General features: G+C 38.5%; 1 long non-coding RNA gene across 1 annotated transcript in view; it reads left to right on the forward strand.

Annotated features, from left to right (window-relative positions):
* The window catches only part of LOC306995938, a 51,811-nt gene that overhangs the window by 12,083 nt on the left and 12,688 nt on the right, over positions 1-27,040 (forward strand). The window contains exon 2 of the long non-coding RNA XR_013796954.1: positions 5,660-5,797. This is a non-coding gene — a long non-coding RNA (uncharacterized lncRNA). The remainder of the gene's footprint in view (positions 1-5,659; positions 5,798-27,040) is intronic.

A 27,040-nucleotide genomic window follows, 5' to 3' on the forward strand; every position in this document is an offset into this window, starting at 1 on the left:
CCAATGAATTCTGCTCTTGCGAGTCTCACATGTTCGAGCTTTTGTGTTTACCATGTGATGCGCTCTTTTGTAACGAATCGCTCAAGTCATTTGTTTACCGTATTTTTTCTGCCGTCAGACTGTCTGAGACGTACGTGCATTTTCAGGCGTTTTGGTTCCTTTTCACACCACACTGATTGCTCTGGTCCGAATTTTGAGTTGATGAAACGAACTAAAATGCAGTCACGTGACAACATACACATCACTCCTTGGCCAGGGATAGACAATGGACTCTAGTGCGATTCAACCGTACTAAATGAGGCAGGTGTGAAAGCACCCTGACATTCATTCTGACACCGCAAGCTTGCTTTCTAACCTTATATCCACTATTAAAGGTGCTCTAAGCGATGTCACGCATTTTTTAGGCCAAACTTTTTTTTGTCACATACAGCAAATATCTCCTCACTATCCGCTAGCTGTCTGTCTCCTGAACACACTCTAAAAAAACGCGGTCTCTGTAGACACCCCAGGCTCCACAAACAGCAGCAAAAACAAACTGGACTAACCCGCACCACGAAACATAACAATAACCGACAAGCAGCCAATAACCGACAAGAATGATGTGGGGTGGGGTTTGGGGGGTTATTGCGCGGATGAGAAGGAGGGAGGGTCTAGCTAGCCTCCGTTTTGTTTGACATAGTTCGAACGTCAACAAGAAGTGACGTCACCCAGGATCGCTTAGAGAACCTTTAATTTACTTTTTAAAAAATATATCTACATGTTAAAAAAAAAATTGAAGCTTATAGCCTACTCCCATATTAATAATTTACGATGTCTACCATTATAACAGATGTTTACATCTACTAATGTCTTTATACTGTATAGGGCTGTTCGATTAATCTTAATTTCTTTTAGATTTTGGCTTCCAACGGTTATGAAAATAAGATAATCAAGGTAAAAGTATTATTTTGGTAGGCCTACATTCCGTTTTGAACGCCTTTCTTTCCATAACAGCAGTGAGGGATCCTTCGTTCTTCCCTAAACGCCCAAGGCCTTGTTCCAGAATCAAATCACTGAGGGTGCTTCTGAAATTAGTGAGGATGCTCTAGTAAAGTGCAGATGTAATTTGTAAACAAGAATAGCAATGTACAGTGAGACATTTATGATTATTTATTTACAAGTCATTACTTTTACAAATAATTGGAGTAGAATGTCAAACATAAGCTACTTATACAAATATTTGAATACTTTTCTGTTAGGCTTAATCTATTAGTCTGCATTTACATTGCTTAATGCATATCTATTTTGTCATATTTTTGTTCCATGCTATGGTTATCTTATCACTATGTCCCACCGAGTCTTCTGCGTCAGAAGGCACTAGCCCACCCTCCAATGCTGCTATCGATATACGCGGAGCCCCGAATGAGAAATTAAGCTCACCGTGAGATGAGCCACCTAACTCGTCCGAGAACTCCACCAGGCACAATGTGCGTGATGAGAAACGCTGGGTTGGAGGATGCCTCGAATTATATTTGTTATTTCTAAGGAGGGCAAATAAATAGGCTACATATTAACGGCACAAATCGAGCACAAACAAATGGAGTCGGTTTGGAGCAATTTAAACTGCATGGGCTGGAGAGTGACGTCAATGTCCAGAATTATATTTGTTATTTCTAAAAAAACGGAAATGGATACAATGTTCTTTTTAACGGTACAAATCAGCACAAACGTAGCAGAAACTAAAGACATTTTCATTTTATAGAAAAGGACCCCCATTGAAACAGGCCTGGCCCAAACTTAACCTCCAAATCAGCCAAATAATTTAACGTGATTGCAGTCTACTGTTGCTACACTGCAGGATGTGCTTCATATTAAAAATAATTATTAAAAGTGAATTATAAAGCCGTGAAAAAAAACTGACCCTTATCCTGTGCATGTGATCTGAGACGGAGCAAAACACGGTCAAGCTAAAATGGTCAAGCTTTGGTTTGTAATTAGTTTATTTGTTCTTATTATATTCCTGACTGTTTACTTGTCTTTTATAATTGTTTGAGAACTTATATATATAGTATTCATTTTGTCTTGTGGTATTAACTGGTATCGATAATTGTGAAATCTAAAATGACTCATATTGAGAAATAAGGTTCTGTTGATCATATCACCCACCACGAATCATGTTAGATTATCATGATTTCAATATTGATCAAAATAATCGTGATTATAGGCCTACATATAAGCCCTATAGTACTTGTTATATTGGAATTAGTCTTTTGTGATAGATGCCCCTATTTTATATTTGAACCCCTTCCCTTGAGGAGCTCGGTACATCCCTGTACATGTGATTTGTTTTAATAACTTTAATGTACTTGAAGTGTGCACCAAGCACTGGAAAATACTAAAACCAGATCAGGACTCAGTATTGGCAGATACTCAACATCAAATGGCCGGGATCGAATCGGGGGCACAAAAAACATCCCTTGTTCATGTCTCTAAGAGTGTATGTTTCCTCTAAACCAGCAAGACATGTTGGTCTTTGAGTGTTATTGTTCTGCTGGAACTGAAACCCAGCATGCATAATAGCCCATGCTATAATAACTGTTGATATTAAAATGTACTGTAGATGTGGAGTAGATTTAACTGCTCTTTTGCATTTAAAACGTAACCTTTTGGGGCCTAAAGTTCACTTCGAAATAATTTGTTTCATATTGACTAACAATATCATGTACACAAATATATAAAAACCTTTTCCTTTTGTTATATTTATCACAATCCCCCCATTTTGATTATATTGTACAGTGTTATGAATGTAACATTGGCCTTAGTGAACTTCTAGATGAATTGTATGCTACTTGATGAAGTTATTAATTTAATCGTCATGGGTGATGACCGTTAAAATGAGCTCAAATTTAAAAGATTTAAGCTAATTATATTCTGGATAAATGAGCAAAAAAGGGTTATGATGATTTCTGCTGTCCCCCATGTTTTGCTTCTTTTTTACCACTTAACAGTTACTTTGATGTTTTTACTGCACTTATATTTAGCAGATGCTTGTTTGTAACTCAAGCTTTAGCATAAAATCAATTGACAATATAGTGCACAAATAATGTTATTGACCATTATTGGGACATGTAGCTGAAAACACAGAGTTTGCCAACAGCTGCTTCACATTAAAATCGAATCATGTTGCTAGTGATATAAAGCTAAGTTCCTAAACGCACAACAATGTGTATTGTTTTTCTACCGGCATATGAAGAAGATTTGGTGAGGTGTTTTCAGCAAATTCACCCCATCCAAGTTTGACATTACATTTTTACAGATTTATGATGAAATCCTGAATTGAGCCATGGCACATTTACAGAAATAAAGTTGTAAAAATAAATGTGGAAGCAATGATGAGGGAGTTAGTGAGCAAGCACATGTCATCTGAACTGATTTGAGACATGCAATAAAAGGACATGTTTGATCACCGGTTGTCTATAGACATCAGTTTCTCACCCAGCAGATGGAGGGAGGGAGGGAGAGAGAGAGAGAGAGGGAGAGAGAGAGCAGATTTGAGTGGAAGAGTTAAATAATTAGGATATGTTATGATCGACAGATGGCTGAAGTTTGGCTCTGTGGAAGTTTATGGAAGAAAGTTTCCTGTCTGTGTGTGTGTGTGTTCAGCGCATGCCGTATTTTAACTCAAAGCTCACTTCCAACAGACAGAATGCCGCTCTCTCTGAAGACCGCTCTCAAACTCTGGAGGATTTGAGAGCCCGAGTCGCCATTAGCGTGAAGTTTAGCTCAGGTCTAGCCTTAATCTGACAAATAGATCTCTGCTGGTGCCGTCTTCTACAGCAGCAATCGCACATACACGCTCACGGATAAGCCAACTTAAAATGATATACTGCTGAGAGGTACATCTGAACCTAGCAAGGTTCTTAAGTGGGTGAGAGTGTGACTTTTGATAAGGCGGCGTGATGTGTCAGTTGACCAACATTCATATACCCTGATGCAATTGTTCAACATTCAGAGAAATCTGTCATTATACTTTCATCATTTCTCTCCTTCTCTCTAATGATGGAAGGTAAACTACCGGTGTGAGAATGGATTAAGCTTTAATTCTGGGATTAAACCTTGGCTTTGTAACATTATACCCACTTTGTGTCACCTGGAGAGAAAAGCTGAAGATGAGTTTCAAAAATAACACATTAATTATTCAACATGTGTCATCCTTCAATCCCATAACTGAGTTTCTTCAGCTATAGGCATTGTGGACTTTTAGAATATGAACTCTCTTACAATATATTTGACTCATAGTTTGATTTCAAAATGTTCACCACTGTCCTTCCCATCACAAAAAAAAAGTATATATATAGTGGTGGAAATTTTTATTTTAACTTTTTTAAATAAAGGTATTGCAAATAATCATTTTTGGCTATTTTTTGTTTTCTAAATACAATTAAAATATTTCTTAATAATTGTGCAAAATTACAGATGGATTGGAAAGTGACGCAGAATGAAAACGTTGATATTTACTTATATTTTTTGTCATTGTGATTTGTTTTATTTTCTTCACATCATTTCATCTCAAGTATGCTCTTAACTCAAACTGTTGTCTCCTGGTAACAGCACAACTTTTGAAAAAATTAGGGATGCATTAGGGATGCACTGATTTTTTTGCAAATATTATAAGTTTTTCATATTATTATTATAATTATAAAATATTATTATTTTAAAGCCGATAACCGATATATTGACTGATAAATCTAAATCCAAAGTTTTTTATAATGTTGAGAGCCTGATTACAAAACAAAAGTCTCATTATTAAAAGCCATTTCCCAAACACAAATATAATGATGTTCTCTCATTATAATTTTGTGTAGCCTTTATGACAATATAGCCTATATCGTGATATATCTTGCATTCCTACAAAAATTATGTTTTGTATTGTTTATAAATTGATAAATATTTTTCGGACAAAAATATTTAAATGGTTTGTTTATTTTAGTCTTTGTCATAGCTTTATATATATATATATATATATATATATATATATATATATATATATATATATATATATATATATATATATACTTTTTTTTTTTTTTTTAAACCAACCCCTTCGGATATGAAAGTGCCAAAGTTTAAGAAACACCCAATTTTAATTTTGTTTATATGTGTGTACAGGTTTGGCTATACTTGTAAGGGACAAACTGTAGAAAATGTCCTATAAATATAGTGCAACAAGTCAAAAACGGACCTGTGAGGATTTTAAAGTTGTCATTGTTACTTGAAAAGTTCATATTTTACCAAATCATGATTTGCTTCAAATGTCAACAGGTTTGTGTGAGGTTAGGTTTAGAGGTAATGTATCATTAATATTATTGTTTTAGTATGAAAACCATTGTGTCTGAGAGACCTTCAGTAATATAGTTTAGATTTCTAAGTCTTTTTGTTTATGTATGTAGTTGTGTTATGTATGTAGTTATGTAATAGTGAAATATAGAGGAATCGCATGCAATGTGGAGGTGGGGAGTTTTTTTTCTTCTTCTTCTTCCAGCTACTGATGGTGAGAAATGTTCGACTAAAGCTCAACCTGAATGGGAAAGCAGGGTCTCTATTTGGATGAACATTTTGTATTGAGTGGACCAGAAGACCGCTGAGCACTAACTCTTTCTCTCTCGCCCCATGTGTCCAGTCCCTGGTGCCAGCTCTGCTAACCCTACCGGCTGTAGGATGCAGAACTGAAACGGAGGGAACATTTAGGCACAAAAAGAAACCAAACAGCATGAAGGGAGGAGAGAAGAGAAGTGGGCAGGGGGCAGTATAATGAAAGGTCAGTGAATGGTGTTGTGGTGAGTTAATTAAACTTTAATTGAGTGAGCAATATATAAACAAAGTGGAAAAGCAATGTGAAGAGCTTTTCAGATCTAAAGTACAGAAAAATGCTCCTTTGAGGCTGTCAAGTGAATACAGGTTGCATTGTTTTGTTGGGTTTTTTTTAGCAGATATGTCAAGCATGCACATGTCAAAGCCTATAACAGGCTTGTCTCGCTTTGAACCTTTATCCTTTAAATTATTGTCGTACAAGTCATTTGCCTGAGGCAAAGTATGTTTTGTTGTGTGTGTGTGTATGTGTGTATTTGTCTGTGTGATCATGTGAGTGTTTCAGATCCGTGTGTGTGGGGTGGGGGTCAAAATCATTTGGCCCCTGTCATTTCTGTTTAAGTATTTCTGCCATCTCTTAATCCCTGGTGGTGTGTGTGTGTGTGTGTGTGTGTGTGTGTGTGTGTGTGTGTGTGTGTGTGTGTGTGTGTGTGTGTGTGTGTGTGTGTGTGTGTGTGTGTGTGTGTGTGTGTGTGTGTGTGTGTGTGTGTGTGTGTGTGTGTGTGTGTGTGTGTGTGCGTGTGTGCATGTGTTGAATAGCATAGATGATTTGTTTACTGACAGACACAAACCTGTTTGTATGCCCGTCAGACTGTGTTTGTCAGGAAAAGCGAATCCACTGATCTAATCATCTTCAAACCAGCCGTCCCGACGCACGCACGTGTGCGAGTCACATGCAAGCATTAGTGAATGGTGTAATGTTTTAACATACACCTGTATTCAACAGTCTACCTACTAAAGAGCACTGAACCATTTCTTCCATAAACACCCTCCCAGTGACAAAGCATGTATGTATTTTTTGCACTAATGCAAAAAGCACATACAGTATGTGTCTAATAATGATTGAGTTTTTCTGCTTCCAGCAATGTCAGTTCACAAAGATGTGAGCATTGGTTTTGCTGAAATGCTTCGGATGATTTTTGCATTTACATTTATGTATTTGACAGGTGCTTTTATCCAAAGTGATTTACATTGCATTCAAGGACAAGTTCATGCATTCCCTGGGAATCAGATTCTGGTATTGTTAGTGCCCTGCTCTACTGTTTGAGCCATATGAATGCTTCTCAAACTTACTCAAATAAATATATTGTTTATCATCAACTGCAATCTCAACGACTCAATAAGTGCAAAGATAAAAAACCAGGAACGTTCTAAAACGTGTAGCCAATGCTAGAATATGGTCTCAATTGTTTTTGACCGGTAAATGAACTAATAGACAAATGCTGTTTGGGTCATTTTCAGCTTCTGAAACCTTTAATATGAATAGTGAATATACCTGTCTTCTATAAAAGGGTATACCATACTTTCAGAAGTATGATCAGGCACTTAAACTTTAATAAACATATTAAAGGAGTGACTTATTTGTTTACAAGCTGAAGCTTCATTGGAAGTTTACTTGTGAAAGTTAACCCGTAGAGACTCATTGGCAAATCGTTGTTTGTAAAAAAAGTCTAACCAATGCAAACCAATCCTTTGTATCTCTTTGATTCGTTCTCTTAAAGTCACCATGAAATCAAACTTGATCATTCTTTCTTTTTTTATGGAATATTGCCTGGAATATTATCTGTCCATTGCATTGATTTATCCATGCACAACATTTTATTTTCAAGTTCAAGTGCCCTCATAATCTGTAATCAAAAACATTTACGTCCCCTCCCTGAGGACAATAATCCCTACCTTCTAGCAACATTTCACTCACACAACATCGCATCAATTAGCAAACAACAATGATCCAACGATCCAATCAATTCTCAATGGTAAAAATTAAGTTCTGCCCTACATAATACAGAACCTTTTTCCTGTCATCTCTTCCAGCCAAAACAATGTAATGGTTCCCCATCAATCTAGGGTTCACACAGTGGTCACATAGTCAGGAAACAGTCCTGTCATGTGAATGTTAGCACTATACTTCTCTCCACAACCCTTGGGAGGTTTTCTGTGGATCCGATAGAACTTTGACCCGAGTCCATCTTAGAGGATCAGTTTATTTTGTTAATGCTGGCTTTCAGTGGATCAGCTGATGGTTCTCCTTCTCACAACAGAGACTAAACTGCTGGCACATGGACAGCAATTCTGCTAAATACTTTATTGAATAGGTAAAGACGACACTCTAAATATACCACAGATTTATTGAAGAAATTGGTTAAGAGAAGGTCAATGTGTCTCTTGCCCCCACAGAATGTTGTTTGGGGCTTGAGTGGATGTTGTGTAACCCTGGAGATAGACCATATTTCTCTCCTGAGCTCAATTCACTTATTCTCTTGGTCGAAGTAAGAGGCTCTTAGTCTGTAAGAGAGGGAGAATGGTGGAGAGCTGTCTGAGGTGCTGAACAGAAGGACATATAGTAATAGAAAGCACTTTATGGTCCTGAACAGAAAACTGCTGAATTCAATGGGCAGTTGTCCATGGTTCTGAAACTGGGACACTGGCTGCACAGTGGGAGGTGCACATACAAGGTTGCAAATTACAAGGGTGTTCCATTATCACCCTCTGAGTCGCCCTCTAGTGGTCATTTCTGTCATACAGATGTAGCCATGCTGTGGATAAATACAATATGGGGTTGTTGTGGAAGTACACTTTCTGACTGTAAATGCGACATGGCAGGTCGGTCAATGCCACAGCTGGCCTCAATTATATAGTTTGTCTAAAAAAATGAAAATGATTTCAATAGCAACAAAAAAAATTAAGGTTTGATGCAAGCTGTGAGCTCTGTACCATACATTAGCACCTCAGTACAAAGGGTTTTAATTTCCAATTTGAGTATCAGTGAAGTGTTGTCAGCCAATGCAATGCTGCTCTTATTTGTCTGATGTCCAATATAGTGACTATTAAAAAGTTCTCCCAAAAAAGGAACATTTTCATTCTTTACTCACCCTAATCTTGTTCCAAACCTGCATGACTTTTTTCTTCTTCTGTGGAACAAACTGTTTTTGAACTGTTCCAAATCAACATTGGACCTGACTTTCCGTGTATGGACAAAAAAACATGTTTCAAATAAGAAAGAGGGTCATACCTGGATTGCATTGGCTGACAAAACTTCATTGAAACTCAAATTGGAAATTAAAGACCTATTTGGACTGAGGCGTTTAGCTTTGTATGGCACAGCGCTCACAGCTTGCATCAAACCTTCATTTTTGTTGTTGCTATTGTCTTGTCTGGGCAGATGTATAAAGAATGAGTGCCATGCCAGGACAGCATCCTCGTCCCCACTAGACATCTTTTGTTTTCTTGTTTTTAGATGCATCTCACATTGTTCTCTGCAGTCTGTCAGACAGGTGGTGCACCTGCGTAACCTGTTATACATGCAATTACACCCCATGCAAATGTTTGATTTGTTTTTTGGGATGCTTTCTCTTCTTTAAAAGCATTGTTCCATTGCACAGTCCGGTCCTGTCTTTGTAAGTGTACCATTGAGAAACGGGGTGGTTGATTTCCTGCTGTTACCTTTCAATGGCGTTCTGATTAAAGCTGAAAATCAAGAATGGAGATCTCTAACATCCAGCTCCTGAATCCAATGCAAAAGAAAGCGATGCTTTAAGGAACAGATAGATAGATACAATATAGAACATAGAATGTAAAACGATAGATGGATGAATGGATGGATTGATTTAAAAAAATATTCACAAAAAATTATTGTGTATTGGAAGGAAGGAAGAAAATATGTCAGTACCCTTGAGCAAGAGACTAGGTTGCTTCAGAGGGACTGTCCCATTGATTGATTGATTGATTGATTGATTGTAAAAAAATGTGCACAAAAAATATATTGTGATTATGTAAATTAGGTTTTTGTTTTTGTGTTTACTATAGGATGGATGGATGGATGGATGGATGAAAGAAAGAAAGAAAGAAAAGGTTTCAGTACCCTTGAGCAAGAGACTAGTATGCTTCAGAGGGACTGTCCTCTTGATAAAAGTGTCTTCTAAATGACAGGCACGTATGCACAGATGTCTTTGTGTGTAGGTGCCAAAACAAATTACATTCAGGTGTGCGATAAAGCTTTGATCCTCAAGAGTGATTGATTTTGCTTTGAATACGGAGATTCTGAACCCAGAAAGACCAATTTCTCTTGATTCAGAGAGTCTCTGCTTTCCGTATGGTTTCTTCTGAGAAGTTTGAGCCTTTTGTTTTGGATCAGGGCGGTTATGTCGAGACTTTTTCAAAGCTCATGCTATGAATATAACATCAATATGGACAAAGATCTAACAATCTTCCAATAAATTATGCAGAGCATTTTTTTGGCAAGTCCTGTGTTCCAGCAGCATAGCCAATGGCTGACGTTCAACGGAAGACAGACAGTATTTTTGTGTCTGTTTGTCTGCGTGCGTGTGTGTGTGTGTGTGTGTGTGTGTTTCAGAGGTGTTGTGTCTCTAAGCCGTCGTTAGGGGTTTGCTCTGGAAGTAATAAGACACGTTTTCCAGGAGAAGGTGAAAGCTTAGGCAAATGAAAGCACGGTTGAAGGGTGAAATCAGTCTTGGCAGAGTGTAAGTGCAGTTGTGCTGACTGCTGTCAGAGGCTGTGGCAGAACGAACTTCAACAAAATCCAGAATCCCTTTAGTTTTATAGACATTTTATTCATGACCTCAGAGTGTAATTTACTGATAGAGGTTCGCGATCACAGCAGCCCCGAGGACACCCTACTGCCGTCTGTACTGTCACTGCATGCAAAGGGCCCCACTAAAGCTTTTCTCTTATAGTTTCTGATCTCTCCTCTCCAATTTACCCTCCCATCTCTCTGTCTTTCACTTTCTAACTCTCCATTGCTCTTTTTTCTCTCTCCCTCTCTTAACTGGCTGGTGTGTTTGCAGGTCTCTGCCCCCAGGCAGCTGTTCACATCAGATTATGGTAGAATAGTAGTGATAATCTGCTCTGATCTTTGGGGACAGGAGACACATCAGGACCAACTGGACCCATTAATAAGCTCTTCAGCTGATGGATGCATTATGATGCATAACATAATGATTAAATGACATGCACAAGGACATATGCTGAAATTGTATCCTAACTATCAGGATGGTAGTGCCCGGTAGGTACATCAGCTCTTTTGCGCTGCCAATTTGATGCCCTTTTGTGCTGCTTAACCACTAAACGTGTTTCAGTCTGCACACATTACAAAAATGCTCTCATTTCCAACTTGAAAGTGCACTCTGTGGATTAGGCATAAAGAAAGAGGTTGTCACAGAGAATTAGCCTTCAAAACAAACTAACACAGTTCTTGTTCCACTTGACTTGCTGGTTTATTTATGCTGATGATTGACAGCTGTCATTTTGTATCAGTGATAGAGAGAGAGCAAGGGCTTTTAAAGATAGTGTCTGCAGTGTCGGTCCTCCCTATACTCTTAGATTATTTAAGTAGCAAATCACTATATAATGTAAAGATAGTTTTATAACATGCAAATATAAATCCGATTCAACTTTAGCAAAGTCATGTGGAAAGGCCTTTGTTCTAGTTCTTGTTCAATGTATAAGGAATAAACACATTCCCGTTCAGTCATGCAAGCTGTCCTGTGAGTCCTGTCAAGTGCTATAAAAACAATGCTCATTAGTCTAAAGTTAGTATATTTAGAGAATTATTGATGTATTTTTGTATGTTTAATTAAGCTTTCTTGCGTAATCTATCATGTTTTAGTTCCGATAGTAATCATTTCAGCTGGGTTATAGTTTTTCTGACAGCTAGATGGTGACGGTGCGATGCTCTCATAAAGCAGTTATTTACCTGTCAACGAAAATTTGGATTAAGGGAAGGGTACATTTACACGACAACGGTGTACCAAAAACAGAAAAGTTTACCTTCGCTTTGTTTACATTCGCAGAGGATACTACTATATGTCTGTAAACTTAAATCCATCTCTGCACTTTTGCTCATAAGAACGACAAACATGCGTTACTCTACACTGCACAAAACTCAACATTTGAACCGTCAATAGCAAATACTTTAGCAAATCATAAACTATACTTACAGGCTCTGATTCAGAAGTGGCAGATTGCACTAGCAAAGTTGGAATTGCCCCATTTTTTAGAAATAGCCTTTGTGGACAGCCGGTCTTGTACTCTCCCAGGTTCAGGAAACCATCCTCCGTAAAATGCGCTGCACACACACAAATATTTGGGTTGTACTGTTCTGGAACAGTTTGTAAATAAATCTTAATCACTGATTCCTAATTGCGTCCATTTTCGGAAGGCCAAATGAAGTACTTTTGCTTTTGCATAGAAACACACAGCGTCTCATGAGGGCAACAACACTACTACAATAACTGAAGCCACGCCTTCTTTCTTTGCGTATGCATGTGGGGTGGCATTATGCAAATATTTCCACCTAGTGACGTAGGTATGTGAGGGAGATATCGATCTACAGTAGGCATTTTAGCTAGGTCTGGATCTGCCTTCTCTTTTAAAAGAATACATCTTTTTGTGGGAGAGCTTTGTGAGCTACATTAAAAAGGAAAACATGAAAATGCATCATATGACCCCTTTAAGGAAGTTTTCCTGGAAAACAAGAAAACAAATGTTTGTGTGTGTTGACAGTTCATCAGCCTAAACCTACATGTACACTAAATATTGTCTTACAGTTGATGTGCATGTCACTGTATGCAGTATAAGCAGTGAAACATAACTGTTCATGAGAACTACATACAGAATGTACTGCACCACATACAAACACACACACACACAATTCTAGACTGTAAGACAGCGTTTGCTGGTCACAGTGTATTAGCGATTCAAGCTTTCAGACATTACAGTATATGACAACTACAGACAGAGCCGCACACACATACACATACTGTAACATTTCGCTGAGCTTCATAATATATCCTGACACTTCCCAACAGCAAACCTCTTATCATCTAAAGGTCAATGCGAATCTTCCTACAGTTGTTTAGATTTGGAGTGTTGCTGCGATATCTTCCGACCTGCTTTTTTATTCTTGCCAAAGGGTCCGTCAGAATCATCACAGACGCATTCTTCCCGGGGTTTTTTTTTTCTTTTCTTTTTTTTGTTCCGCTGCGTTGTCATGGTGATATGATTATTGCCTACCAACAGGAGAGGAAAAGGATGTCGTGTTCTCTCTCTCTGTACAGTTTGAGCTGTGGGAGAGTCTCCAATTATATCTCGCTGTCGAAATGGTCAGGTGGCTCAAAGTGGAATGCATTTAATTATTTTCATGATTTACTGCATTATATCAAGGATGTTTCAATTTGTAATTCTCTCAGTCTTCATTCAGATGGAAAGGATCCAGAATAAGGCTAAAGCTCATGCATTCAGTCTTTCGGGTGGAGTGTGCCGCATACAGGAAGAGTGACACATGTACAATGCAATGACCCTGCCTGCTGTCTCCCTTCTCGCTCTCTCAAATTCAGTCACCTTTCCCCAACCCCTCATTTGTTATCCTGCTTTTCATTTTTTATTGCCCCCCTTTTACCTCCGCTCCTCCTGTCTTTGGCCCCAGTTGCCCCCGGCAACAGCAGCAGCGGGGTGAATTGGGGGGCTCGACCCCTCCCTTCACACTCGGGTGTGCGTCGCACAGTTATACTGTGAACGCCCCACACACACAGAGTTCAGGTATATAGAGGCTCATTCATCAAGGTGTCAGTGGTGTTTCTGTGGTAAATTAGCCATGTCTCCTCTCTACTCTGGATTCCCTCTTATAAACCAGCCTTCAGGGAAACCATCCCTCTCTGCCTCAACCTCTCTCGTTCATTCTCTCCCTCGGACGGGGGGATGTGGGAGGGGGTCGCTGAGAGAAAGGGGGACAGAGATTATTGGGTTTGTACTTAGTTTTCCTCACTTGATCGGACACATTGATGCTGTGTTGTGGCTTTCTGTTCTCGGAGTCGTTCAGCCAGACCTCAGTACAAAAGCCACAACCTGCTTCAAATTTCAGAGCTGTTTACAAGCTGTTTACATCCTTGACCCTCTAATTAAATTCACTTGAGTAGAGTACGGCCTCATAGGGCGAAAGAGTAGCACCACATCAGTGGAGTTTGTTTGTAAACTTGTTTTCTTTTTTTAAAAAACACTTCATACTTTTGACCAGATATTAGATTAGACAAAACCCTAACTGTAACTGTTAAACTTCGACATGTAAAGCCTGGGACACACCAAACCGACGCCAAAGAACTAGCGCTGATGAAAGCCGACTGTGTTGTCGCCTCGCGTCGCCTGTGTCGGGTGAAAAAGCTGCACTTGAACACACCAAGAGAACAAGAATGCGCGTTCTGCGCCTGCGTGTAAATGAGACAACTGTCTATTTCTGCAGATATATTCGTCTATATTCGTCATTCAAAAAGGGAAACCGACGCTGCAGGGTGCAGATACACAAACCATAAACAAAGCAGTGCGTGCTTACCGTTTTGAATATCAATCCTGCTACACACTTTCTTTATTGCACTCCGCTCATGTTAATATTGAAATATTCACCAAGGAACACTCAGGTAAGATGACGTAACATTAGAACAGCCTTTTTTACTTTTTTGCTCGCTGTTTTGCTATTATTTTAGTGCACTGACTCGTTCACCAAGCTGAACAGCCAATCAGAGTTCCCTCTTTCACCGACGGCCCGACGCTGATTCAACATGTCAGACTAGAGCCAACGGTGCGGAACACACCGGGAAAACTATGTCGGCCGACGTTCAAAAACGGTTCGACGTTCAGAAACGGCCGATCGACGGCTTGGTGTGTCCCTGGCTTAACACGACCCACATCATTTGTGCTACAGACATTCTAAGCAAAAATCTCAAACAATACCCTGGCAACCATCCCCAACACCCCAGTATCACGACAGTATCATGCGTTTTTTAAATTCAAATAGTTACATATAAAATGTTTTATAAAATTATTGGGGACTCAAATGCATGACCTGTTTTTCAGAGTTCAAGACAGCTCATCTGTTTTTGAAGAAAAACCCTGAGTTTGCAGGTATGAATTGATTCTACAAGAAACTCTTAAGACATTTGTAAGTTAATGAGACCTGTGAATGTGTGTTTAAGCAGCTTTAATTCCCAGTGGGAAAATCCATCAGCCATGGGAGAAAGCCAACAGCAGCAAACACAGCCAGACCTCTCTGAAACTCGTGAAAGGAACATGAATGACAATGAAATGTCCTTTAGTGCAGACGGCACATTATGTTAAAGTTTTGAATGAAATTTTTTGATTTTCTATAATGGTTTTCGGTGCATCAGCTTTGTTTATTTTAAGCATTCAATTAAAATATTGAACATATAAGGAGAGTGGGGTAAGATGCAACACTTAAGTTGTTGAATAATAAGAGGATGCCTCTAATCAATAAATGAAATTATTAGGCATGAGGTGAGAAAAATACATTGAAATTGTACCATAGAATAAAATTGGGTATGGGTTTTATGTACATTTTTTTACTCATTTACAAGGCAAAGTACCTAGCTTAAAACTAAACACTTGTAGAAACGCCTCATTAGTCACCAAAACCTAGACTTTGACTTAAGCAATGTGTTTAATTATCATCCCGAAAGAACCAATTTGATTATCAATTACAAAAAAGAAAAGAAAAGAAAAGACAAGCAGCTACTAATGAATTTAAAGCATAAAAATTTCAGGAAGCCAGTTTCAGGATAATGGTTTCATTTAAAGGTGGTTGTCCTAGAGCCCTATGCAGTCAGGACAAATTGTGTTTAAAAACTCTTCTTTACGAAGTTTGTATATCAAAGTTACTTAAATTAGAAAATCCCCCTGTTTCTGATTGATTTCACCTCTCTATTTCTAATCTAAGAAATTTTACTTTTAAATCTATGAGTGGATATATACCGAAATCTTTCAGAGAATCCTGTTTCTCACAGTCTGAGAGCCTAGTCTAGATTTCAAGTGGGTTTGCACATGTCTTCGCTGAGGAGAGGCTTGAATCTGGCCACTCTGCCATAAAGGTCATATCACTGGAGTGTTGCAGTGATGTTTGTCCTTCTGTAAAATCTTCATATATGATCATGGAGCTCAACCAGAGTGACCATCAGCTTCTTGGTCACCACTCGAACCAGGGCCCTTCTCCATCGATTGCTCAGTCTGGCCAGGAGGCCAGCTCTTGGAAGAGTCCTGGTTGTTCCAAACTTCTTCCATTAAGGATTATGGAGGCTACATGCTTCTGTGAACCTTCAATACAGCTGAATTGTTTTGTAGTCTTCCCCAGATTTGTGTCTTGATACAATCTTGTCTCTGATCTCTACATGCAGTTCCTTTGACCTCATGGCTTGGCTTTTGCTCTGATATCCATTATTGAGAGGTGTGTGCCTTTCTAGATCATACCCATTCAATTAAATTTGCCACAGGTTAACGCCACTCGAAGTGTAGTAACATTCAAATGTGAAATTTAAATGCTCCTGAGCTAGATTTCAAGTGTCCCAGAAAAGGGTATGAATACTTATGCCATGTAATTATTAAAAAATATTATTTTAAGTTATCCAAAAAATAATAATTTGCATTTACATTGTTGTATGAAGTGTAGATCAATGTGAAAAAAGTAGTTTAACATAAGGCAGCAACATAAAATGTAAAAAAATGAAGGTGTGTGTGTGTGCGTGAAAGTCAGAATGTGATTGTATGTAAATAAAGAGTACTGTATGTGATTTTTGCCTTAAAAAGAATGGAAATAGAGAATGAGTAATCAGTTTCAATTGTATTCAAGTATTATTTTCCTTACTAAAAGGCTACTTAAAAAATGCAGTGCAATGGCACCACTTTCCCCAAATTTGTGGTAAACAACTTTTAGGGACTGTTCACCCAAAATGAAAATTCTGTCATTTACTCACCCTTATGTTGTTCCCAACCTGTTTGACCTACTTTCTTCTGTGGAACATAAAAGAATATATTTTGACAAATGTCTGTTGTTTTTGTCCTTACAATGGAAGATAATGGTATCCAAAACTGTTTACCAATTATCTACAATATATCTTCTTTAATATTCCACAGGAGAAAGAATGATGAAAATTTTCAATTTTGTGTGAACTGTCTTATAATTTGGAGATGGGAAGACGGCAAGGTTTTTCTTGCTGTCTGTAATGATGAGCAAGTACGAGACCTGAAGCTCAGTGCCCCTCCCTCACCCCTGGATAAATCGTACTGTTTGGGTGGATAAAAAAAGTGTCTTTTACCAGAGTCAGAAGGACGAAACGTGCCACAGGTGGGTGCATGGCAATAACTTAACAGTTGCTGATTACAATTTCTTCACATTCTTCTCAGTTTGAGCTTCGGAGGCGTTCAATTGTTTATGCAGCCAGCCGTGATGAAGATCCCCTGCCGGGCTTAAAATTACAAATTCACTGTCACTCACAAGTTTCAATTCAATTCAGGCCTCACAGACAATTTCTCACGTGTATTTACAAAATATACATAATAGCCGAAAAAGGTTCTTAATGCAGACACAACCTACAAAAACACCAAGTAATCAACAATTCTTTTTTTTCAATGTACATTATCGTGATTTATTTAGATAGATAGATATATATCTCTTGTCCTCTTGTTGTTTCATGATCTCAGAAATGGCTGGCTGTTCTTTTGTTTGTGTCATATCTGCTCTCGCTTCTTTGAACGTTTTGGACCATGTGGACGGACAGCACTTTTTTTTATGAGGAGCATTTATTATGCCAAGCTAAAAGAAGATGGACTTTTAATGTCTGCGCAATGGGTTCAAATGGCAAAGATTTTGTTTGTATTCAGCGCATGTGACAGCAGGAAAATGGAAAAACTAAGCATCAGTGAGTAAGGCTATTCACCCCCGCTGAAAGAACATGCAGATTTCATTTTGTGTGTGTGTGTGTGTGTATGGGAGAGCGAGAGAGAGAGAGAGAGAGAGAGATATTTGAGTAAGCCTGTATATGCATGTGGGTGTATGGGTGTTTATTAGGCTGTATATTACTGTTTGTGGTTTTCATATGTCCATGCATCTGCATGTCATTGTGTGTGTGTGTGCTATTTTCCCCAGCATGCAGGGTGTACAGCTCTCCCAGAGGACAGATCTTAGAGGGAGCGAGCAAGTAAGAACCAGGCTTAGTGGAGATCCAGGGGAGAGAGGGGGATTTCTGACAACTCAAGCCCAGTGGGGAGTGAGGGAGCTGGGCTAAAAGAGCAGAAAGAGGGAGGGTGGGAGTCTGGATCTCAGCTTTACTGATGTACAGACCAGCAGTGCAGAGATGGATGTAAGATAGGAAAGAAAGAGAAATAAAAAGGGGCGATGAGACAGAGGCGAGGGAGTGAGGAATAGACATTATCACTTTCTTGATGCTGCTTTTTTAAAGGCTTTCTCTCACACATAGCTGGCTGCTCTAACACCATATTCAACATATGCAGAGAGAGAGAGAGAGAGAGAGAAGAATATGGAAGATGTTTTAAGCAGCATTTATGAAAAGCTGATTCACTGTAATTGCAGGGCAGAATTAAAGACCTGAGCAAAACGAAGGGATTACAAGCACGCACACACACATTTGCTTAAGGACATATCATTGTCCTTAATCTATTCATTGAAAAGCTAAATATAATTTCTACAGTCTAACCCAAACCTTACCCCATCCTAAAAGAAACATTTTACATCTTAAGAATAAAAAAAAAAAAACATGGTTTATTTTATTTATTAATTGTTTTTCCAAATGATTTTGTAGATAAGTTAACCTCACTCCAGTGTTTCTTTATTTTCGTTTTTTTTATATATATTTTGAATTAAAACTTATTTTTGTATTTTGTTTTCATTTTAATTTGTTCAATTTATGTGTTTGTCTCTATAGTTTTTATTAATTGTTAATTGTATCTCATTTCAAGTATCAAAAATAAAAAAAAATTATGGTTTCAGTTTTAATTAACTATAAAAAATAAAACCTGCCTCACTCACATATAAACCTCACTCACTCACACTTTTAAATGGTTTTATTGTTTTTATGAGTAATAATAAAGTATTTTCTGTCCCCTGACTCTCAAAGAAACCTTTCAGCATCTTTCGATTTGGATTATTAGTTGGCATGCTTACGTGTTTTTCTCACTGGGACCGTTGACTGTTACCCCAATGTAGATGGTTGTGATGAAGGCATGACAGAGAGGGAAATGAAGAACATGTGAACAACATGTTTAAACACTCATTAGCTTCTATTGAGTCAGTGTTGCATCACACAGTCAAACTTTTCTGCTGCTGGCTTGGCTGGCTGTGTGTGTGTGTGTGAGAGAGAGAGAGAAAGAGTGAGTGAGCAAATATATACACAAACACACACACACACGCAAATCAAAAGAGGTGAGAAATTGGCTAATATAAAAGGCCAGTTTTTTTTGCATTATTGATCTAACTTAAAGAAATGTAGAAACAACAAGCAAGTATGAAATGTCAGGGATACTGAAAAAAATGCTCTTTATATTGAATGCTGAATCTCTTGCAGAGCTCTTTTACTTCTTTCTTTCAAAGTCTAGTGAGCAAGTCCAAAATGTTAAGACTATAAGCAAAACTAAACAACTTAATACTGCGTTTAGTGTCATTAAGATAATCGGGGTTTGCAATTAAAATTGGTCATAAGGTCTACCTGGAAAGCAAACAGTCAAGAGTTCACTGCCTCAATGCAAATTAAGCATTGGGTTTAACTGCAGAAAGTGTGTGTGTGTGTGTGTGTGTGTGTGTGTGTGTGTGTGTGTGTGTGTGTGTGTGTGTGTGTGTGTGTGTGTGTGTGTGTGTGTGTGTGTGTGTGTGTGTGTGTGTGTGTGTGTGTGTGTGTTTTACATTATACATTTAAGAGTGAAGAAAGAAGTCTAATTTTCCTCTTCCATTTTAATCCATTCAGTGAGAAATTAGATCCATTCCTTATCCTGAACAAATGAACTGAACAAAAATGTCTCAGACATATTTGATGATGCTTGCTGAACTCAGAATGAACTCCATTTGATGATGTTTATGACAGAAAATACTGACTCACAGCTACAAACACATAATTTATCACTTTTTTTAAGCAGCACTAATGAGCAAAAGAGACATTGTCGGTTTAAAAAAAAAATGCTGTTACTTTTTTCTTTATTTATTTAACGTGTCATTGTGCATGAGCTGAAATATTGCTTAGGATGCAGTTATTTAAATAACTTTTTACTTGTACAAGATGTGACCAATGTGTTCAAATAAAACTGTACTGGACCATGTTTGGGAAGTTAGGGTATCTAAAATACAGACACAAAATTTGAAACATACCCGTTCAGGCTGAACCTGTGCAACGCTCCGCTAATTGATGACTGCTAGGTTTTGTACAGCGAATGTCCTGATGTATTATGCAGGGCTGTGATTTCATCAAAATCAATCGGAGGGTATAAAAATGATTGACGGGCTGGAGTCTCTTTAAAGTAAATCAGTTAGCTCAGCGGCCATCGTGGCAACACCCCCCAGGCAGCTATTTTTTATCTAGACAATAGGCATGCAGGTTCAGATCTAATTCAATGGGGGAAAACAGAAATCTCTGCAAGTGTTTGTCAAGATTACTTTTCAATAACATCTCTAGGCAACAATCATAAATCAAACATTTTGCTGCTTTAGTTGAAATCACACTAAAAAAACAGGCATGCATATTCTGGAATCATTTCTCCTATTCATTTTGCCATGAGTGGTCTTGTCTTTTCTTCGTATTACGGTCTTGTGAATCCCACAGGGCCCTGGCATTCTAGTCAAGTCTCATGAGAGTTCAGCTCTGGGCTTTAGTGTGACCCCTGCTGCAGTTTACTGTTAAATCACATTTACCATTACCAGACAACAGACATAATCTAACTAACAGGCGCCCAATAAGATTTCATCCATCGACAGAGTACCGAATTCACCAGACTGCCACCAACCAAACAAACGCAGAAAAAAGCAAAATCCATAATATATTACATTCAGCCTCACCTACAAATTCTCCTTCAGACAAATCCTCCTAAAATGAGAGTCTGGGTGAGGAATCACTGGCGCACCAGGAAACCTTTGACTAGAGAATATATCATTTATATAAATATATATTAACACTTTTATTCAGCAAGGATGTATTCAATTGATCAAAAGTGGCAGTAAAGGCATTTGTAATGTTCCAAAAGATTTCTATTTTAAATAAATGCTGTTCTTTTGAACTTTCTATTAATCAAAGAATCCTGGGAGAAAAAAAATGTTTCACGGTTTCCACAAAAATATAAGCAGCACAACTGTTTACAATATTGATAATAATAACAATAATAATAAATGTTTCTTTAACACTGAATCAGAAATGATTTCTGAAGGATCATGCAACACTGAAGACTGGAGTAATGATGCTTCAGCTTTGCCATCACAGGAATAAATTACATTTTTAAATATATTTAAATAGATGATAACTATTTTAAATTGTAATAATATTTCACAATATTGCTGTTTTTACGTGTTTTTTGATCATATAAATATAGCCTTGGTGAGCATAAGAAACTTCTGTCAAAAACATTTAAAAAAAATATGAATGAACCAACCCTAAACTTTTACAGTAGTGTATATGGATGACAATTATGTATATACATATTAAATATCATTTACATTTAGTCCTTTCTTTAGATTTCATATATTTATACATTTTATTTAATAACATTTAAATGCATTTTCAGAAATCTTATGAATTTAGGAGAATGCATTTTGTTGAATTATTCAAATGTAAACATTTTAAATTGTAATAATATTATAGTTTTTACTATTTTATGATAAAAAAAATGGATGATCATAAAAGACTTCTTTAAAAAAAAATTAACTGACCACAACATTTTGAAGGGCAATGGACCGGTATATAAAGTTAATTTAATTCCATCTAAGTGTTAATTTTATTATAATGGTTGCACTTTATTTTACAGTACGTGTACTCACAGTGTTACCTAAGAAAATCTTGGGTGATATAAGCTAACTACAGGGGTTACGGTTAGGTTTAGGTTCAGGGTTAGTACCTAGTTATTATGGTAATTACAATGACTGGGTAATAAGTACATAGTATGTACAGTACATGTAAAATAAAGTGCTACCATTATAATTAATTTCATTGTGTTTATTGGTGTTAATACTGTTAGCATTAGCTGTTGGCCAAAATTTCTTCGTTGTGCTTGCCGTTGTACGCAAGTTTGGTAAGATCAGTGGTTGGTTCAGGGTTAGACTCTGGGGTTTGATAATGAATTGTTTGGGCGGTTGTATGATTACAACTCCTGCTGGTCTCAGTGTTCTCCTACAGAGAAACACTTTGTAAATCTTTAGTACTGAGTTTTAAAAGATCCGACCGCAGCAGGGAGCCTTCTAAGGGTTAACAAAGGAAAGTCGGAGCGAGAGAGAGACTCTTTCGGTTTGATCTCTTGCCCCGTAGAGACATGTGGAATTGTGGGATAGCAACAGCCTCTTTCCCACATTTGTATCTCCATGGTAACGCCCCATGGGGAGGTGGAAGGGTGGAGGTGAGCTAATCTCTAAGTCGATACAGAAGAATGTTCAACTCTAACTAAACTCTGAGAGTGGGGAGAGTTAATCTATTCTCTCTTCCAACTCAATGAGTTGTGTGTGTGTGTGTGTGTGTGTGTGTGTGTGTGTGTGTGTGTGTGTGTGTGTGTGTGTGTGTGTGTGTGTGTGTGTGTGTGTGTGTGTGTGTGTGTACGTGCATGTGTGTATTTTGTGTATGTTGTGTTAAAACTAATAGACAGAAGATGACAGTATGGAACCAGCTAAATACTTAATCTACCATGAAGCTTTATACAGAAATAATTCAATATATATTCAAAAGGGAGTTATTTAATTATTTATAGGGAATATTTATATTTGTTGCATTGAAGTATATTAAGTCTGTATATATTATCTGTATCAGATGTCTCTTTTATGGTAGTGTAGTGTACTGAAGTATAGTGTCAGGGTTCTCCCAGCAAACACATTTACGTTGTGGCAACGTCTCTGGCACGTTGCATTTCTGCTATGGCAACGCCGATGTCTACGTGCTCGCAACATTGTAACAACGTATAATTGTAAGACGCGACAGGGCTGTATCAACGTTGTTACGCGACATTCAGCAACTGAGAGGCGACGTTCTTACAAATTTTTTATATGCTGCTAGAAATGCCTATATCCCCCATTTTGTATTTTGTTAGATAATTATATACTTTTTTAAATATTGTTTATACTTATTATTATTTAATGGGGCAATCTAGCCTGGGAAAACCCAGACCACTTCCGGCAAATTTAGATTTGCTCTGCAAGTGGGTCTGGCAAAGAGCCCATTGAAACCCATTTCCAATCCGTCGAAATCACGGCACCAATCAGAAACGTTGGGGCGGGCTTTACACGATGACGACAGAGCAGCGACGGTGACGCAGATTTTGTACATTACAGAGATGGATGCCGCCGTGGAACATCACTCGTTCGAATCAGCTATCGCGTCTGTTTCAAGCGATTTAAAATTGTCATTTACAAAAACGGCAAAAGTCGTCAGAAGCCATTGCTACATCTTCCTGAAAAACACAAACAGAGAATTGCTGAGAGTCTCAGATGTTTCTCCGTCGCTCTGATTGGTTTTAGATCTATCCAATTGCACCCAGAGCCATTTGAGCGACGTCCGTTGGTGACGCCCCTGTGGAAATGAATTGTCTATGGAGCTTTGCCAGACCCTAACTCAGTTACAACTGAGAGTGGTCTGGGTTTTCCCAGGCTAGGGGCAATCAGTAAATTAGCCTAATTATAACAACATCAACACCTGCAAGTGTACACTTTGAAGAGTAAAAATGACAGAAGGTTTTGTTAATTAAACTTTATTAAAACTGCATATGGTAATCTAATTGTGGTAGAGGTGTTAGTGAGGCCAGCAGGGGGCGCTCACCCTGTGGTCTGTGTGGGTCCTAATGCCCCAGTGTAGTGACGGGGACACTATACTGCAAAAAGAGCGCCGTCCTTCGGATGAGACGTTAAAACCGAGGTCCTGACTCTCTGTGGTCATTAAAAATCCCAGGATGTCCTTCGAAAAAGAGTAGGGGTGTAACCCCGGCATCCTGGCCAAATTTGCCCCTTGGCCTCCGTCTATCATGGCCTCCTAATCATCCTCCTATATATACTGATTGGCTTCATCACTGTCTCCTCTCCACCAGTAAGCTGGTGTGTGGTGGGCGTTCTGGCACAATATGGCTGCCGTCGCCTCATCCAAGTGGATGCTGCACATTGGTGGTGGTTGAGGAGATTCCCCCCTTCTATGTAAAGCGCTTTGAGGTCTCAGATAAAGCGCTATATAAATGTAACAAATTAATTATTATAAATTGCTCTTTCAAAAGTCATACATTTGTGAAAAAAAAGAAAGAAAATAAACGAATATACAAATGTATTTTAAGTATAATAAATTAAACATAAAAAGCAAAGGCAGATCAGAACATTTAAAGGGCACCTATTATGACATTTAAAATGTTCCTAATGTTGTTTAGGGAGTCCCCAACAACAGTTTTACGTGCATGCAATGTCAAAAAACACTTTTGTTGTCGTATAATATGCATTTATTTTTACCTGATTTGCTCACCGACTCCCAAATGATTCGTTCAACGACTCATTTTTCCAAACCCCTCCTTTGCGCGACGCTAATCTGCGATTGGTCAGATGACCCAGCAGTGTTTACAGAGATAATACTTATTGTTTAACACGGAGTACAATGATGCTTTTATCAATTAAATCGTGTTATAATAATGATTATAGTCCACTGCTTTGTAGTTTGTAGTAAAAAATAAAAATAAGATAAAGAATTTAATGTTATGTTAGCGAGCATAGCCCAGAGTTCATATTGTAAAAGCACAATCAGTCTTTGTTTGCATTAGCCCGATGCATAAACATAACGTTTTTACAAAAAAAAAATGCAGTTACGTTACTACGAGGTATTACTCTATTCTTTAAGACAACTCCGAAAACAACGACAAACACTTCACATATCTCAATACAATTGCCATTGAAGACCTAGAAGCTAAACGGTGCTTACACAACAAACAAAATAATAATTAAGCATGCTACATAAAACATAAAAGCAACAATTATTAATAACACTTACAGGTTGTGATACGGAGGAGGAAGCTGATGCAAATACACTTAGAAATGAACCTTCCTTCAATATCAGCGGCTCGCGAATCCAAGTTTGATTGCATTTAAAAAGCAATCGTCTTCAAAATGGCGGGAACAAAGCACAAGGCTCGGACTATACTTCTGTGGTATAGTTGTATATATGAATTGTAGCCACTTAGTCTTCAAATGCTCCTCCTTGGGCAGATGAAAAAAGTTGGCTTTTGAGTCGCACTTCAGAACACAGCGTCTCGTCGCCATGATATTTTCCCTGGCCTTGGAGCGCAATAAGTGGGCGTATCGTATTCAAATAACTTGACAAGTTGACGTCATCTAGTCAGAGAAAAAGCTTCGGTCTTCTAACGATTCATAAAAATGACTCAGAGTCGACTCTTACTTTTGAAAGACAATAACTTTATATATGGTGCACTTTCATATTTCAAACTTTGCAGGATGTTTTTGTTCACTTAGATCTATGTTACACACTACATGAAAGGTAAATTTCAAAATTCCATAATAGGTGCCTTTTAATGAACAAAACCGGGTTCTGTATGGCAGACAGTAGTCGAAAGCCGGCGATAAAGGTCGGTAACCAGGGAAACATCCACAAATCCAGAGGAGCAAAGAAACTAATGAGACTAAATAGCAGACAAATCAAATAAAAAACGAAAACAGTGCGAGCGAGGCTACAGTCACATTAAATTAAAGTTGTAGGTTGTGTTTGATAGCTGAGGCTAAATTAAACGCAATACTCATGTATCCTTGCTCGATGATGAATGGGAACACAATGGCCCTCATTTATCAATCTTGCGTCGAAACGGGCGTATATGTTGGCGTAAGATTATGCTTACACTCCTCTCACCGCCTGATTTATGAAGCTGTGCGTACCTTTGAAATTCAGGTGTACGCAAACCTGCCTCTTGATAAATGCCGCGGCTGAAAACGATCGTCATTAGATTAACACGCGCCTATATATTCACGTCTCCGCCTCCCCCACGCCCTCATTTTACGCCATGGACACACGGAAGACGGCAAAGAGGAGAAACTTCTCCGGTGGAAATCCAGTTTAAATCGCTGGTTGGTTGAGCAAATTACCTATCACAAACAATGCATTATTTTACAGCACGTGTTTTGAAACTATTAGCGTTGAATTTCGTATGACGTCACATGTCGGATCGGGTGAGCAGGGTACGCTGGCGCGCTGTGGCTGCCGCTCCTCTCTCTCTCCGTTGTGATGCGGTGCGCTTTCTTCATGGTTGCCGGGAAATTGTTTTTCTTGGTGTTGGCCTGGTTGCTTTTTAACGGCTCTGTGGACTCACAGATTGGCTTATTGGGAGCTGGTGCAGACGAGGCTTTAACGAACATGGCCTTACAGTACACCTCTCGTCAGCTCTTATCTCTGAAGCGGAACTACTATCTGTCGGGGGACACCTATGACCACTGTGACAGGGCTGGATTACTGCGGCCCAAGCGGTATATTCATCGGAGCACAGGACGAAGTTACATCTCTTCCTCGTCGTCCTCCATCCCAGTTTTGAACTGCCGGCGAAGGATTACTAGACTGTCTTCCTCCGGGGTTGATCTTACTAACTTTTCTGCTCTGCCGTATGAGCGGCATTACTGTGATGCGGCGTCTACAAGCCCTTTAAAAGCCGCGCTACTAAACGCGCGCTCTGTGAACAACAAAGCTCTATTGCTGGCGGATTTTATCATGGACAAGAAGCTGGACTTGTTTTTCATCACGGAAACATGGCACAAACAGGACGATGGTTTTCTTTTTAATCAGCTGACTCCAGCGGGCTTCGGACTCATTGACGTTTCACGAACTACAGGTAGAGGTGGTGGTATTATAGTTCTTTACAAACTGCAATACAAGATTCACCCTGTGTCCGTTCCTCCTTTTAAAACTTTTGAATGTCTTGTTCTAAATGTGTCTGATACTCACTCTGCTCTCCATTCTGCCATGGTCACTATCTATCGACCTCCTAAACTGAATAAGGACTTTCTGTCCGAGTTTGCTGATCTTCTTTCTATATTGTCCGTCAGATTTAAGAGAATTTTGATTCTGGGTGATTTTAACTTACATGTAGATCAGAAAGCCTGTCTCTTGGCCAAGGATTTTCTATCACTCTTGGACTGCTTTAATTTTTCTCAGTTTGTAAATGTCCCCACTCA

This window comes from Phoxinus phoxinus (assembly GCF_949152265.1).
Source record: "Phoxinus phoxinus genome assembly, chromosome: 3".
Classification (NCBI taxonomy): domain Eukaryota; kingdom Metazoa; phylum Chordata; class Actinopteri; order Cypriniformes; family Leuciscidae; genus Phoxinus; species Phoxinus phoxinus.